General features: G+C 42.0%; 1 protein-coding gene across 3 annotated transcripts in view; it reads left to right on the top strand.

Annotated features, from left to right (window-relative positions):
* Window positions 1-7,460: 7,460 nt before the first annotated feature.
* The window catches only part of Tafa2 (TAFA chemokine like family member 2), a 442,701-nt gene continuing 432,381 nt past the window's right edge, over window positions 7,461-17,780 (top strand). For 2 of the 3 annotated variants that reach the window (XR_001197054.3, XM_005079785.4), the window contains exon 1: window positions 7,461-7,581. The gene's annotated coding sequence lies outside the window, so the exon portion shown is untranslated. The remainder of the gene's footprint in view (window positions 7,582-17,780) is intronic. The other variant, XM_040754780.1, reaches the window with a different exon arrangement.

Here is a 17,780-nt window from a genome sequence, read left to right as displayed (position 1 = left end):
TCATAGACCTTAGCATTTTGCTCATTGAAACATGGACACAAGATGTTGCTTACCACCTCCCTGAAATGCCTTGATGTCTCAGACCACTACCATTGTGATGTCTACTCGGTCCAGGAGTTAATATGACAACCATGAAATGATAGCATTGTCTTTTGACTATTGGATGACTCCCTCTCTTTCTATTTGGTGTTCTTTTTTTTTTAAAGATTTATTTATTTATTATGAATACAACATCCTGCCTCCATGTACATCTAGGCATCAGAAGAGGGCACCAGATCTCATTACAGGTGGCTGTGAGCCACCATGTGGTTGCTGGGAATTGAACTCGGGACCTCTGGAAGAGCAGTCAGTGCTCTTAACCTATTTGGTGTTCTTGGTCACTTCTGGTTTTAGAATTTTTCTGACAAGAAGCAAGCACTTTTCCAAACTATTAGGAAACAATTGTTAGAGTCTCCACAAAGCTGTTTTGCACTTTGGTCATTCAGCAAGTATCCAGTCATGGAGAGACCTCATCCTCCTATGACAGTCCTCAGTGTTCACAGGGCATGAAGTTATTTAGACATCAGATACTTGCTGAACATCAGGACCAGTTTCCCAGGGAAAGGCTCAGCATCGTGATTATATTGAGTCTTTCCTCCTGTATTTGTGTAACTAGCTTAATAATAGGGCATACTGGGAAGATGTGTACATGATTGTGACTCACAATGAATATATTATGAAAAAAGTTAGGGATTCTGGAGTTGAGGGCTATTTTTCTTTGATCTTTGAGAACTGAAATGAGGCTTTTGTTGAATAGTGTATGTAAAGAGTCAAATGCAGAAAAACCAACAGGTGTCTTCAAGGTCAGGAAGAGTGGATTTGAGTGCCACATTGCTGCGTGTGTGTGTGTGTGTGTGTGTGTGTGTGTGTGCACGTGCGTATGTATTTGTTTGTGAGGGGATGAAGAAGACAAATTTCAAAAAGGCTAAATGTCTGTACCTTTCAAGATTTCCAGTAACAACTTGGGGATCTCATTGCTAGGTGAATGTCACTTTGTGGTCTTCAGGATGGAGACTTAAAGTCATTCATATCAAAATAAATGTAAACATGTATTATCTCCCAGTCTCATGAATTGAGATACATTAGCCATCCATCTGTTCATATATGCAGTTTTGTTGGCTAAAAAAAGACATGTGTACTACTTACATATACATAGCATAATAGGAAATGAGTTATAAAAGTTAAGTCAAATACAACACAATGTGATATGTGTAAAAATGAAATAAAGCACAGGTTTTTGGGAATACATAGGAAAACACTGAAACAGTAGTCTTGGAGAATTAGTGATATTTTCCTAGAAGGGATAACTCTTGTCCCAAATCTTAGCCAATAAATTGTAGCTAATGAGGAAAGGGAGGTCTCGCTTACAGATATAGCATGCTGGTGGCAAGGGTTCAGGTGGTTTATTTGGGTATTCATCCCATGAACTAAACATCAAGAAGTGTGTGAATTACCAAAGTAGATGATATCAGGTTAGATCTCACTGGCCATGGCATAATCATTTCCCTGTAAATGTTACTTACTTCTAGTTTTAAAAACATTAAAAAATATACACTGCACACGTGTCTGTATGGAGGTTATGTCCATGAATACATGTGTCTGTGGAGGACAAAGAAGGAGTTGGGATCTCTTGTCAGACTTTTGGCTAAGATCAAGTGAAGAAGGAGTCGGATTCCTTGGTCCTTGAGTTAAAGGCCTTAGGAGCTGCCTGACGAGGGAGCTGGGAACTGAACTCAGGTCCTCTGCAAGACCACTCTGTGCTCTTAACCATGGCACCATCTCTCCAGACCCATTATTCCCACTTTAACAGTTAGACTCTGCTACATAATAGGTAGGTTTGGATTGTAAATTAATACCATGGTATTCATTCGGTGGCTGACAGGAATATCTTGCTTTTTAATGGGGCAAAGAGTTATGAAGTCATATTTCATAATGTGGGTGAAAATATTTAACAACAGGAATGAGCTCGGAGATGGTATTCTGGATAAACTTCCTGCTCTGACCCAAGACAGGCGCTCTGTTACCATTAATGGGGGTATGATGCTTTTCACAGTCATCTCATAAAACACTTGATTTAATTTACTGGGCAAACTATTAGCCTCTGTGATAGCTATTTCACTAGATTGTGAGAGCATAAACAATGTCTCCTTTTCCCCATAAAAGGTGCTTACACAGTTCTACCTATCAAGAGATGGTGATTTTTCCTATTTGGGCCTGGCATGCCTGTATGAACTGTCTAGCCCAGGAACCATAACAAACCTGATTTCAGCCGAGACTGGGAAAGTTCCTGGCATCGAGGTTTCCCTGACCATTACTCCTAGGAACCCAAAACTGTCACAACTTTTCATGCATTCACCAGTTTGTTGCATGCTAAAAGGCATAGCTCCTCTCAACACTCCATCTTCTTTTCAGTCAGTTGTCACTCAGGGAGAGAAGAGATGCATTGCTTGGCGGTTGTAAGGAAGCGCAGCTAAGTCCAGACAAACTTCCTACCCGAGTTTGAGCTGAACACCGATAAAGCACCCAAATGTGGGCCAACTCAATCACAGGACAATTATACGTTTTCAGTGCTTTTTCTACATCATTTTTGTGAAGCAACACCCCCTTTTTTTTGTCTTGAAGCTGTGTCCCCACATGTCTATGCGGTCTGTTAGGTGTGTTAAGCACTGCTATTTATCGGGAGACTAAAAGTTAGAGATGTGTGTGTATGGAGTGAGTTTTTTTCTTCTATTTATCTACTTATTACGTGAAACAATTCTGTAAATGTTTAAAAATGTATTTAGAAATCAAATGGGGTGTGGTGGTGCATACCTTTAATCCTAACACTTGGGAGGCCAAGGCATGTGGGTCTCTGGGATTGCTACCCACCCCCGCAAGTGGGAAAACTCTCTCAATCCCTAGAAACTAAGTCGAGTGTAGTAGTGCATGCAAGAAACACTGGCACTAGAGGATGAGGAAGGTAGGTGACATTTGAAGCTCGCGTGGACTACATAGCCATTATCCCGAGCAATTTGGCAAGGCATCATGTTTTGCTAGAGAGAAAGAGAAAAGTATGGCTCAGCGATGAGGAACTTGCTGAGTGTGTACACGGCCTGGAGTTGGTATCCACCAGGAATTGTTAGAGAAGATGAGTAGACTCACTGGGTAGACCAGACTGGCCCCAAACTCACAGACATCTGGCTGCCTCTGCCTACCGAGTGCTGGGATTAAAGGTGACTGCCACCAATGCCCAGCAAGTCTCTGCTTTCTTACATATGTTTTGTAACATTTGTGACATTTCAGAATCCAGGTCCTAATGATTTTGATGTCCTTGTAATATACGAGACAGGACATTTTAGTGGTTGGAGGAAGGGACAATGTGGGGAGACTCTGGATAAAACCATAAGAAACTAACGCAGACGAGTGGCTTTTGACTCGGCAAGGGCCTCCATCATCTCCTTTGTTTACTCGTGGGCTCATCTCATCTGTTTTGTTGGATATTGTGAGGATTTGAGATGCGGGACGAGATAACCTATAAAGCTTCTACCTGAGCCTTTAAAGTGCTCCTTAAATCTCCACCACAGCTGAGGCGAATGTTCAGAGGCGCCCACAGTACTGTAAACAAGGTTCCTTTCTAAGTGCCCGCCACCATGAGACACAGCCTTTCTGTTCCTAGATGTTTACTTATGAGAGCCGAAAACATGTTCACGGAAAGAGTCCTTCACAGATGTCCTTAGTGGCTTCGTCATATCCCGGAAACGGAACTAACACAAGAGGTGCACGTCAAATATTTAGTATTACTCCGCAGGAGTAAGAAAGGGTTGATCTGTTACTGCAGTGTCGGTGGTGAACCTCAGTATAATTATGCTGATGGGAAGAAGCTGTGGGGGGGGGGGAAGACACACCACGTTGTGATTCAATTTATAAAACCTGTAGTATAGGCAGGTAATTGCACTCCGTAGTCTAATTTTAAAGCAAGAAACCCTGCAGCAAACATTGTGAGTTCTCAGAACTTGGTTGAGTTATGATGGAATTGCAGCCCAGTTAAAGCTAACATTTAAAGAAACCAGCATTTTTCCTTCTATAAAGTAGGGGAGGCGGGAAGTTTAACTAAATGGATGGTAGATTATCAACCCTGGGGTTCTGTTAAAGTAGATGAGTGTTTGTCATTTTGTTCCTTTTGGAAGGAATACAAAAGATTTTGTTCCGAGTCCTGATTTTGACACCTTGATCTGGAAGTTGTTTGGATCTATTTGCTTGGAGATTTACAGAGAGTGCAAAGGTGTTAGAGACTTTTAGCATTGTTAGGTGTTTGGATTCCTTCCAAAATGGCAAACACTCATCTACTTTAGCAGCAGAACTCCAGAGTTGGTTGATAATCTACCATCCATTTAGTTAAACTTCCTGTCTTCTCTACTTTATGGAAGAAAAAATGATTTCTTTAAATGAGGAACTACAGATGAGGGACTTGTGTTGTATCTTGTTTTTATACATTTATTCTCTTAACTTTTTCATATGTTTGTAAAAACGCAGTGGGCTAAGTTGGAAAAAGTATGATAAAACAACAGAAATAAATATGATAAAATGATAGGTTTTTCATGAAACCACAAAGGCCCTATGAATTAGAAACTAGAAAGGATGATAAATCCTGACTTTTACTCATCGTGGGGAAGGGCAATGTTCTGAAGTGATGATGAACTAGTTTTTCCTACTAGTGCAGAATCCAGGGTTCTAATGTCATTTTTGCTCAGAATCTATGATGAACAGAGTAGACAGAAAATTACTGTAAGATTTCCAATGAAGCAGTGCAAGGTATTAAAAAATAAACTTTGTTCCCTGGGAAAATGTGTTACCATGTAATTGAAGTAAAATAAAAAGCTTGAATCACAAGAGACATTGGTAACAGCAATTAAAATAAAGACCCCTATGTTATTTTTGTTTTGGATTCTCATTTGAAATTGCTTCAGTTGCTTTCAATTTAAAAAATCATTGCCTTTCTTTAAGACTACACAAGACACAATTGTTAAGTTAGAATAGAATAAGTACAAAATTAAAAATGAATGGAAAAGTGTTTTATCATAACCATAGTGCATATTCTATAATTACAAATACAGAAATGTGTAAGGAAACCTGCTACTAAATTATAAAGTTCACAGTATCTAAATAGCAAAGTTATAGGTGGACTTACCTTAATCTTGGCTGACATAACAACACCTTTGTATAAAATCTGAAGAAACACCTTTAAAATAGTGCCTCCCAACTTAATTCAATCATCTGAAACCCTTTAGATAAAAATATGGCTAAATTACTAAGCATGTTAACATAAAATCACTATCCAAAACATATTCCCTAGTTCTTTGTAAATATGGTAATATGTATTAGTTTATAGCTGGTGGAAAGAATCATGCTAATATTTCAATGATTAAGGGCTATGAAAACACAAAAACTTAGAATTGGAAAGAATTTGTGCCATCTTGAAAAATTAACCTAGCTGTACAAGAGGAGACAATTAAAGACAAGATCTCTTCGAGTAAGGATTGAGTAAGATTTCCCGAGTCAGCAATTTCTTTCTTTGTGTCTAAGTCTATTCCTATTTACTCATCTTTCATATTATCCTAACCACTAGCTTAAAGTTTTTCTCATTAATAAGCACGAGAAAAATGAGCTGAGTCTAAGAAGGCTTTTCGTGTGAGATCTTATGTACACTGCTTAAACCAAGACCCAATTTGGCCAAACATTAAGGACACGACCTTCTAGGGTTCTGCTACGAAATGTCTGTAAACACCATGAGATATCCTTACTAACGAGTATGCTGGCATAGCACCGTATAGAAAAGTTTTACCTTTAGATCCACCAGAGTTTGGAAGTGGTAGGAATGCAAAAATTCTCTGCAATCGGATAGTAATTTTCTTTTATTTGTAAAAAAAAAAAAAAAAAAAAAGTCAGAGTCCCAGTTGATAGCCTGCAAAACGTTCTAACTCAGGTTTGCCGCGAGAGGGAGACATAGTCCAGCATTTGCAGCGTTTGCCGCTGTCTTTTACTGTGGGGTTTTTTTTTTTTTTTTTTCCCTTGCAGGAAGGTGGTTTGCTCTCAACAGCTGCAGTCACTGTTAAAAGAATTGGGTGGGGGAGAGAGGGAGTCAAAAGCCTCGTGGTCCCGTCATCCCATTTTACTGCTTAACTCAGCCTGGAGTGTCAGAGTCCATCTCTCTCTGCCTTCTCTGTGTTTTGCACAGTGGCGCCAGTCTCTCCTAATGCGGTGGTCAGCCCGCCGTGGAACAGGGGGTCTAGGGTGGACCAGCGGGGTTCTGCCCGTTGTGTGACTTTCTAACACCATCACTAGTGCATTTTGACAGTACAACGCTTGTAGTGGGACTCAGAGAGGAGGAGCCTCTGACTGCTCTTGGCTCCTTCTTTTTCTCCCGGTGATCTGGATTCCTTTCCTCGGGCCCCTCCCCTTGTTCTGTTCTTTCTCACTCCCGCCTTTAGCGAAGTGACACAGGCGACACCTGCTCGCCTGTGCTGTCTGATGCTGGAACTCGCACCTTCGCGGTGGTGAAGGTGCCAGCGCATTCGTGACTGGGGGACAGCAGAGGGTCCCCTTCCTTGGAGCACAGGATGCCTTAGTGGCAGCGGGTGGGCTGCGAGGAGCTCGGCTGGCTGCGCTAGAAAGAGGGGTCGGGGGGGTGGCTGCAGCTGGCCAGGAGTTGCTGCTAACTGGACTCGGAGTCGTTGGCGCCCAGGTGTCGGAGAGGGCACCCGCGGGGACCTGTGTGCGAGCTGCGGGAACGCGGACGCCTCGCCGGGGGACGGCGGCTGAGCTCAGAGCCGGCGAGCCTGCTCAGAACCGGTCCACACCGGAGCCTCGCAGACCTGGGCGAGCCGGGGAAGTCGAGGAGTCTCACGACGGAGGCTGCTAGGCTGAAGGTGAATCATCGCGTCCAATTGCCTTTCCCCAGAGAACCCGGGGGAGGGCGGGAGAGGTGGGGGACGTGTGAGCGCGCGCGTGTGTGAAAGGGAAAGACGACGCGGGGCGAGAGGAAAAGTCTTCGCTCGCAGCTAAAAAGCAAACAAATCGGAGATGGAATAAGAGCGGCGATTGCTGGAGCCCTCCTGGATCCTGCTCGCAGTAGCCGGAGCGCACCGGGCGCATCGCCGAGGACAGCCGGGGCGACCGCTGGCGCCGCTGGGGGCTGTGGACACTTTGGCTTCCCCTCCTCAGTCAACAAACCTTTTGATTACTTTGTCACTGTGGGATAACGAACAGAGACCAGAGACCGGCCTCGCGCGCTGCACTCCCACTTGCTTCGGGGAGGGGACCCCCAGCTTGTATGTGAAGACACTGCCGAGCCCCCCTTTAGCCTTCGGAGGAGGCAGCACCCACACGCGCACTCGGGGTCACACTCGCTCGCACACACCGGTGGACTTCAAGTCCCTATGCCCCTGGATGGTGCCAGCGGACCAGCATCTCCGAAGCGATGCATGAGCGGTAAGGCTGGCGTCGGCCCGCGGAAGCTACAGGACCATCTCTAGGTGCTGCCGCCACCGGGACGCCCGGCTGCAGGTAGGTGCGAGCCGCGCCTTCGGGAACCTTCGGTCTTTGGGGACCCCAGTGGCCATGCGAGGACCACGCACCCCCGCAGCCTGCCTGGGCACATCTCTTCCCTAGGCTTTCTAGAGGGCCCGGGGCAGAAACGGGCTCGCCCCGGGAGACCAAGATGAGGGTAGATGCGGTCCCGCAGCCCGCGTGTCCCCCCACTCCCCCGCAGCCGGTAAGGACAGGGGCGGGGAAGAGGGACATCCAGAGAGGGACGGAGGCATGACAGGAGGCTTAGGGAGTAGGGTCCTCCCTTTCTTATTTCAAAAGGAGAGAGACCCAGGCGAGCATCAAAGTGGGGTTTAATTGGCTCTCTCACTAGTCCTGACTGGTGAGCATTTGAGACTTTTTCCTAAGGAGTTGGGGGCGGGGGTCGCAATCAAGGAAGAAGTCATCCGAGGACTGATGATACTCCACGGAACGCGGCGGGTCGCCTGTCTGGAATACCCACTTTCTGTCCACTTCTGACTAGTTAATTCTCAGGCCTGTCTGCAGAGGGTGGGCGTTTCCGTGGGGCTATTGATTCTTCCACATTTAACTATTTCCATCAAGAATCGCGTCCATAAGTTCCGGAGGCTCACCCGCTTGCTTAGAGGTTTATTTCTCTCTGGCAGCCGACTCGTTGTTACCGAATAAAACAGCTTTTGTAAATGCTACCACAAGACAGCCTTCGTAAAGGATCTTTCAAAGAAAAGCATTCAGGGGGAAAAAAAAAAGGACAGCTCTGGGTCGCGGGGAGACTAATGGCTTTTCATTCCTTTCCGGGCAGATGTCTTCCACATCTTGCTGGCAGCACAGGTTTTTTCCTACCCACCTGCTTTGCTGCCCCCTCCTCCTCCTAAAAGGCTAGGTGTCTACCAAGAGGTGTTTTCAGGCGATGGGTGCCTCTTTGCTATCTGTAGGCAATGCCACATTTCCAGAAACTGCCTTTGCAAAGGTAAAGTTTGAGGTCCCTCGCCCTATTTCTTCTGGAGCTGCCGGCTGAGCCACTCTGTCTCCACTGGAAGAGGTGCCATAGGCTTTCTAAGAACCCTAAGGGAGACCATGCTTTCCCATTCAGTGTTCCACTTCATGGCCAGTGTTAAACAATTGCCCCAAGTCCCTGGAATTGAAATATGTAGTTACTACAGTGACCAGCTCCTCCCACCCAGGGCTCGGTGAGTTTGGCTCATGCCAGTAAGATAGAGGATGAAACACCTTCCTTTTGTGAGTGTGAAACCTCCTCTTGAATTTCAAAGTCCTTCGTGGGTTTGAAAACAAACAACAAAAGCTCATCTCAATCCCCAAACCTATGTTTTTTTTTCTCCTCACTCTGAAGAGCAACTCCCCCCCCCCCCCCAATAATTTAGTGTCTGAGTGTCCTTCTCAGGACAGGGCGAATTTCAATGACTATGAACTGACTGGTAATTATCTGGTTCCTGTCTGCCTGGCCAGATTGTTGTGGACATCAGACTTCAGATGGTTATCAATTACCTCCTTTAAACTGCTCTATTAGTAGAGGTGACTTAACACAATTGAGCAATTAATTTAAGCTTTCCATGTGAAGTAATAAAGGAGATTACTGGCAAAGAAGATTAAACATACATTTGACGATGTTAAAGAATCAGAGCAGGAGGGATATTGTGTTTTCCTTTTTCGTGTTTGTACATGTTTGCCCAAGCTGGTGAGTCCTTTATAGTTTCAAACTCGGCACCAAGCATCGTACATTTCCAATAACAGATCAGACATATTTGATTCTTTTTCTACTTCGTGCTGTTAGGGATCTCTTCAGTCAATTGTTTGGATCTTGACCTTTTTAGAATCTTAATTTTAAAAGCCATCACTAACCACTTATAGGCCATCAGTAACCACATTGAAGCTTATTTTATTCTAATTTCCCCAATTTCTAGTGCAAAACGCTGGGTTGTATTATTTATATGCAAAAGGTTGGGAGAACACTGTCATTGCAAATTGAGTACTTAGGCACTGGGAGTCTTGCAAGAGGCAAGCAGAGTTTAAGTGCTGCCTTTTTTTTTTTTCCAAAATGGCATTTAAAAAACTGGAAGTTAAAAAAAAACTGATGAAAGTCTTGGTTATTTTCTTGCCTTTACAAAAGGTAGTCAAGTATGCTTAGCTTCGCATTTACGTACAGTGATATTTGATTTATGCTTCTTCAAGAGTCAGGAAACCTTTGTGTCAAAGCAAATACCTATATAATGCTACAAGTTACGCTTGAGCGAAACAGAAGGGCTCTGGGTCTGTGTGAGCGCATGTGTAATTTTGAATTGGAAAGACATTATCTACTTTAACAGTGACAAATTGGAGAGTAAAGATGCTTGTGGACCTGAATCTGTTTAGACACTGCATTATCTGCACTATAGTGTTTACCAACCACCAAGTTATAAAATGGGATGACGTGGCTGTAAAGAAAGGTCTATTTTTAGACATAGCCGCTTTCCCCTTTTAAAAATTTATAAAGTGACGAAACTTTGGGGTGGTATAACATTTTAGAGAGATTATTTTGCTTTATCAGAAAAATTTAGTAGTCCTGGGTTTAATACTTATAATACAGTATTTTGATGGCCATCTTATATGGCATCTCCATATGGAGATGAACAAAGTATATTTTAAAGTTGACTTAGCACTAACTGAGTCTTACGGATTACACTGTACAGGAGGGGTGATCTTTGTCTCTCCAGCATTTGCCTGGCATTTTTTTAAATCATGGCTCTCAAAAAATAGTACTATTGAATCACCTTCAAGTTGGGGTGTAATTGCAAACTGATGGATGTTTACTAATAAGGTTTGTAATGCGTGTCCCAAACGAGGAACTTGGCTACTTCTATTGTATTTTAAAAGCTGAAACTGAGTGCAAACAGCCCAGTTTATGCTTTAATTCTGCACTATTTTATTAGAGATACCTCATTAAGTAGCATTATTCTGCAGCTGTTTTGTTCATTGAAAATTCAAGCAAAAAGAAGGAACTTTGCCATGTAATGCAGTTTTGTTTTCTTGGTGATAAACTATAAATTGAGGTTAAAAATAAGCATCTAACATCATCTGCTTTGATCCATGCCTGATATTTACAAATGCAATTCATCAATCTGTTACAGAGAGAAGAAATTCATTAATACCAATGACTGTTAGACAGGAAGGCCAAGCCAGCCGAATCAGCATCATTTCTGGGCCTCTTACTTGCACAGTGTTTCATGGGATGTGTCTTACTCTTTCTTGAGTCACTGGTGGGGTAATGCTTTGGAATAGGTGAATTTGCCATTTGTTGGGAAATTCTTTGGAGCTTTAGCTGGAACACATTGAGTGAGCTATTTAAACATTCCATTGATAAAGAAAAGATGGGTGTATGAATTACCATGAATCTTCTTATAGAGCAGGTGTTTTGTTTGGAGTGTGATCTGAGATGGTTTATAGACAGTGGGACTAGCAAATAGACCCAGAAGTTTGACACTGACATGTTACATAGTTTCTGAAGTTCTGACTCTGTTTATTCCGTACAGTGTTTCAGAGTTCTTATCATGAAGTACAACTTCTCATTTTTGTCTTCTCCTTCTTTTCCTTATAGAAATTTAAAGAGGAATGGCTACACTTTCTAGACTATGAAGGAAGCAGAATTTAGATATATTTCTTGTGCATTATGTTTCTGTATAGTCTCTATATGCCCATATGGATGCAAATGTTTTTAATGGTATCCATGTAAAATAATGATTTTATATTAAAGGAGGCAAGAAAACTTTATTCAAGGTCCTTATTTTTACATATCTAGTTTTCTTAAAATTTATATGACTACCTATAAAACAACTGCATCTATAGTTTTACAAGATAATATATAGTTGAGTTTGACACTTTGATCCATTGTTATATGCAGCATATCTATTTTTGTTTATTCTGAGATACTTTTATTGGCTAAGTTACTAAAATATAAAAGTCGCTTTTTTTGCTGTCTGAAAGTGCATCTTGGGGAGTGTTGATTGACAGTAGCAGTGAGAGTTCCTACACATTTCAAAGCATAGGACCTGTCTAATTACTTCATTAAGCATATTTTTTCACAGCCCCAATGCAAACCTCACTAGTCACATTGCAATATACAATTGTGGTTTGTAAATGGTAGTCACAAATCAGCTGCACAGATATCATCCTCACACATTGTGTTAGGTTTCTAAAACCCACCTGCTTCCAATGAGTATATGTCATATGTATTTGTTGGATCTCACCGAGGACTGCAATAATAGATGCTCTATTCGCTAATTCGGTATCAATTTGGCAATTGATTGGCATTGCCATCAGAAAATACAGAACTTTAGTATGCTTGAAAATCAGGTGGCTAGTGAACACATAAGCTGCAAGGAGACTTCTAATTTGCTTACAATGATGCATATGAGGCTTGGGATATAACTAAGGAATCAGAGTATACTTGCCTATATTAGATGAAGCCCTGTTAATCTTCCTTCAGTCTCCTAAATTATTCCATAGTAGCTGTAATTGCTTTATGATTTCCCCTGAATGGCCTGTTAGCAAAGGTACATTTCCCTTTCCCCTAGCAATAGTACATCTAGTCATTCAATTAAATTTATATTTGTATTGCTTTTTCTTTTTCTATGAAGTAGATTTTGGAAACTCCTTACCGTGAGATCCAATAATGCAACAATGTTGCATTGCAGCAATTACTGCAATGGTAAACTCAGGACTTGACAACGTGGAGACAACCAGCCAACTTCATGTCCTTTGTGCTCATCATAGACTTTGCAGGACAAAACTGTACACGCAAAAGCTGAACATGCAGACCCTAGAGCACTTGAAGTAACTTTTGATGACGAGGCTTGCTTTGCTAAATATTTTCATTTTTATATTTTCCCCCTACAAACTAGTCAGTGTATAATTGCACCATGTGAATGGGCAACTGTGTTGCCCTTTAAAGGTCATGCAAAGATTCTAAACCTTCCAATTTGCAGTGTTAATTGCCTATGACCTCCTGTTGTCGCACATGAAGCTGAGTTTAATAGTTCAGAACAGCGCTCTGCTTTCTTTGGTGAATTTAAGCATCTCTTCATCAACAATACATAAACATATCCATGGTGAATGCTAGATAGAAGACTTTGGGACAGTACATTTTTGTTCTGAAACATAAGTTTCAAGTCAGAATGGCCTGGGCTATGTGGAAAAAGACAGGGTCTTTCTAGAGCAAGCCAAAAACCTTATAATTTAAAATTATCCTCTATTTGTACAAATGCTGGCCTGGTATTATTTCATTTGAGGCTTAGTTCTTTGTCACTTTAAAGTGTCTTTTTTGAAAGTAAATGAAAATTGTACTTAAATATTCAAGAAGTAAATATGCTGTACTCTCTTCTGATCCGCCTACTTTATGACATCAACAGTATGCTTGTTCTAGCATGAAAAAGTTCATCTGCTAAGAAAAGCTAGGTAGGTTATTTGCTACAATTTGTTTTGTCCTAGCTTTATAGTCTTTGTCTTTGTGGACTGGACACACAACCAAAAAAGTATGTGTATGTGTGTGCATTAGAATCTAACAAAGTGTCAGTTGGGTGACAACAGACTTTCTAGAATATTTCCCTTGAGAGGGCAACTCTCAGACAAATATTACTGAAACAATAGGGTGTTGTGCACTGATAGAATGAATGTATGACTGTTCCTTTCAGGTGAGAATTCATAAATGGTCAGTTCAAAACACTGTAGGAAAATAACATACACATATAATACACACATACATACATATATTCATACATATATAAAACACACACACACATTAACATTCTGTGTGAATCATGGGCAGTCCCACATCCACAGAGGCATGACCTAGTGTGATCTTATTTAAGGTGGTAAATCCTGGATACTATTTCTGTTTCTACCTCCTCACACATGTATGGTGAATAGCCACTCAAATTGGTTGGTGCTGGAAAGTTCAGATTTGTTCTGAGAAATGGCCTGCAGACATTGTGACAATAGGGTCATGGTTTGGCTTGTGCTTTCCTTCAGAAATCTGAGTCAAATTGGGTGAAATAGCTGCGACTTTAGTTCTTTTTTTTTAATGGTATATGAGGAAGAAGGAAGTCGATGATCTATATTTGAGTGAGGCAATCTAGAGGCCAACAGGGGAGGTGAAAAGCCGTTGGAGTCTCTTCAACTTCAATGAAGAACTTTAAGTTTTAGGAAAAAATTATCCTAGGTATTTCATTTTTTGAGCTTTAGTTTTTAGATTGCTACATGGCAGTAGTTAATTGGTGAGTTTATAAATTTATGTTGAGAACTGGGTCAGAATTTAGACTGTGCTATTTGAAGGTGTAGTTGGTTGGCACATCATTTGTTAAGTGGTGAACAGTCATTAGCTTGCTGTTTTGGCCAACAGATACATTAATTAGATAATAGAAAATGAAATAACTATTATAAAACTTGTGTGGGGCACTGGCAAGAATGCTGGAGATTGCTTATGCAGCTCAAACAATAGGTAATTGTGGGACCATAAGAGTGTCTCTTTATTCCTGTGGGCCTCAGTTCCTGCATCTCTTCATTGGAATTCTCAAGACAATTCAAGTTGATGATGATGACTCTGGGGGGACCATAAGAATGAATCAGACTAAATCTTACTATTCAGTTTGTTTAAGAGTCTTAGTTTTGATGCTGTTCTTTTATTACAAAATCGGTTGTGACAGATCGTGTCTCTCAGGTTTGTAATGGTGGCATCTTCCTCTACTGTTTATTTTCAATGCCACTAATGTAAAAGGGTTTGGTTTAATCAACCCAAGTAGAAGTTAGATCAGGAGACAAATAATCACATATTGTATGATGATTAGATACATTCATTCAAAATCGATAAATTAAAAACTTTGATAACACTTAGGAATGTTCATTTATTCTGTAAGTATTTATTTAATATTACTAGTTAATTTGTTATTACAAAATACCATAGACCAAAGGCCTTTTGCACAAACATTTATTTTTTATCGGTCCAGGAACTGAGGTTTCAAGAGCAAAGTACAAGCAGATCTGTCTGGTGAAGGTCTGTTTCTGGTGAAGACAGATATATTCTTAGAGGGGGAGAAGAGAGGGAAGAGAAAGATGAGAGCCATAGGAAGGGGAAAAGAAGGAGGAGGAGGAGGAGAAGAAGAGGAAGAGGAGGAGAGAGAATCTAAATTATTCCTCTATTATAGGGACATACTTCAGTCACAGGGGCTACAACTTTATGACTTAACTAGCTAACAAACTCTGCACTTCCAAATACCATATCAAGGATTCAAGAATCATTACAAGACTTTTTAGGGGTCACAGACCTTTATTATATGAATAGCAAGCATCAACTGTATTGCTGGTTTTTCACATGAAGCCATAAAAAAGGGGGGGAGCCAACTGTCTTCAAGGAATTTTCCATTTTGCCCAATCACCCAGGTTTTGAGATGACTCTAAAGGAATGGCTAAACAATGCACTGTTCTGTACCTGCTTATGCGGACTGACTATAGCTCACAGTCTATTAGCAAAAGTAGTGACTCTAATAGTCATTCTCTTTCCTGAATTACACATGTCGAGTGACTTTAGATCAGAGACATGGCATGGCCTAGACCTTCTGTGAGGGAGTGCAAATTCCAGTGCCTGTTGGAGTCAGGCTGGGAATAGAAATGAATCAAAGAGACCAAGGAGAGGAGGACAAATAGCAACCAGCAGTGTTGGTCATGCTGTTGGGGAGAACTTAGAAGGTAGTGGAGACTAGCTAACATCTACTCAGGACAGCTGGGACTTGACACTAATGTCACTATGATGGAATGGATTTTCTGACTTGTAGAATTTAGATGTGCAGACTTTTGAATTGTAAATGATGGCAATGAATTCAAATGTGAAACAAGCAGTCAAGAGATATAGCTATCAGCTGTATGCATGTGAAGGACCTTGAGTGTGTCATTGTCAACAGAGGGGTACATGGAGACAACAAATTAGGGAGATGTGTGCCAGCCATGATCTCCCAGCTCTAGACTGTGGTTGACAGTAAAAGGGAGGAAGAGAATGAGACAGATGAGTGACTCAGTTTAGCCCCAGTATTTAGTTTCTTTTTTTGAAATTCAGATGACTCTATATTTGATGAAGAATTCACTCTGAAGTTGGTGCCCAGGTAACAAGGCAGGGCAACAGGGTGCAAAAGTCCCTCTCTCTTGTATTCTTGCTGAGGCGATTAAAGGTTTAAATAGAATTTGACCTCCTTGAAGGAGGATCCCATGAAAAATTACCCAACTCTATTCTAGGTACCCAAAGTCAAGATGCATCAGCTGACTTAGCTTCTGTTAAAGTGGTCACTGGTGCAACACCTCCTCCGGCTAACTGCTTATCTTAGCTTCTGTTAAACCATTTGCCTGCTCAGAACCACCCCCACTACTGCTCACCTTTCCCCCAGTACCCCAGCTAACTACTTATCTTAACCTGTGTCAAATTGCTTGCTAATTTGAAGTCATCCTGTGGCTCCCCTGCCCTCCACCTGTCCACTCCTTCTCAAAGGTGCCGAGCTAGATGTCAGTGTTGGGGTCCACAAGAAGTCCTACAAAAGACCAACAGACACATATGCAAAAAACAAGAGCATTTATTTTTTTCCCTGCATGCAGGGTTTCAACTATTCAGCAAATGAGCCAATGGTGACCCTGAGAGAAGCTCAAAGACTCCCTTTAAGACAGATTAGGCGAATTCCAGGGAAGGGAGGTTTGTCTGGGGACTGATTGGTGGGTTTAAACACAAAGTTTATGGGTTGCTATAGGGTTGGGTAGTGGCTTAGTTGTTAGGGACTTTCCAGCAGCAGGGTGGGAGAAGCTATCTTTAGTTCTCTGAAGCTTGCATAAGTTTGTGTGGTGCATACTGATTGATTACCCCTGAGTTGTGGTCTTTCCAAGAACTGCTTGTTCAGTTCCATTAAACCAAAACTGAGGCCTGATCCCAGGCAGGGCTATTAGGAGCCTGTCATGGAGTTGGTTTGGTTCCTTGGTGCTCTCAATCAGGATATGGTTTCTGCCTTCAAAAACCCTGTACTGTGGACACTTGGTGCTATAGCTAGAGTCCAATACCTGAGTGTAGTTCTAGTCATTGAGAATAAAGAGTTTCAATTGGCTGCAAACCATGTCTGAGTGGTCATCCCTGGTGGCTTCCCCGAACCACCCTCTCAGGGTTAGAGTTAGGGTTAGAGATGTACTGGGTGTGCAGCAGCTTAAATTCGTGCCAAACACTTAGAATGGGCTGCAGAGGTCTACAGTGCCTTCTTCCTTAGGCCATTGCCTCCTAACCTTCTCTGTGCAGACACAAATCCCATGGAGGAATTTCAGAGTGTGAAGTCTGAAATTGGGCTGAGAATCTGTATTTCCAACGACTTCTCAGGCAAAGCTGGCACTGTTCGTTGGTGGAGGACGGTTTATGCTGTGAGGCTTTGGACAGGATTTATCACTGAATATTGCTCCAGGCTTTGAGAAAGGAGGGCTGCATCTCTTGCCTCTGACACACTCCTCCCGGTTGGTGGTGAGCAGGCTGAAGCTGCTAATGACTCAGCGCTTTGCTTGGAGGCTCTGGGAGGGCAGAATTAATAAGTGTTTGGCTTCTTCCTAGCTTCCTATTCAGAAAACACATTGTTCCTCTAAAACACAAACCAGACATTGCCTGTTCCTTGTCCATTGATGGATTTCTTACAATATGAAAAAAATGAGTTTATCTATTTCATAACCAAGCTATTACATGAGATATATTCTACCATACAAGAATGATTTTAGCTCCTTAGGTCTTTTTTTTTTCTTTTTGAGAATTTCAAGAGTAACTGCCAAGTTTTAAAGCTTAGATGTCAAGATCTGGCCACAGTGACTGGGTTGTTATTCTTCCTGAATAGGATTGTGAGTGGTGGGAAGGTGTACCTGGAAGACTGATTTTCATGTGTGCTCTCTTGGCGGCTCCCTGAAAGCGACCCTCTTTGTGAACGGGGCTTAGAGTTGAATGGGGTACCTCACATCTGTAATCCCATTACTAGAGAGTGGCTGAGGCAGGAGTATTACCGGGAGTATGAGGCTAGTCTGATCTGAGGACAGCCTGGGCAGCAGGGTGAGACTCTTGTCACAAAAACTGAAAGAAACATCAACTACCATCCTCCTTCCCAGTAAACAGCTCTGCTTGGCTGTGTTTTAAGGAGCTTTCCTAAAGTGGT

The sequence above is a fragment of the Mesocricetus auratus genome, unplaced genomic scaffold (assembly GCF_017639785.1).
Source record: "Mesocricetus auratus isolate SY011 unplaced genomic scaffold, BCM_Maur_2.0 Super-Scaffold_100011, whole genome shotgun sequence".
NCBI lineage: Eukaryota > Metazoa > Chordata > Mammalia > Rodentia > Cricetidae > Mesocricetus > Mesocricetus auratus.
This window is presented reverse-complemented; position numbering and strand designations above follow the sequence as displayed.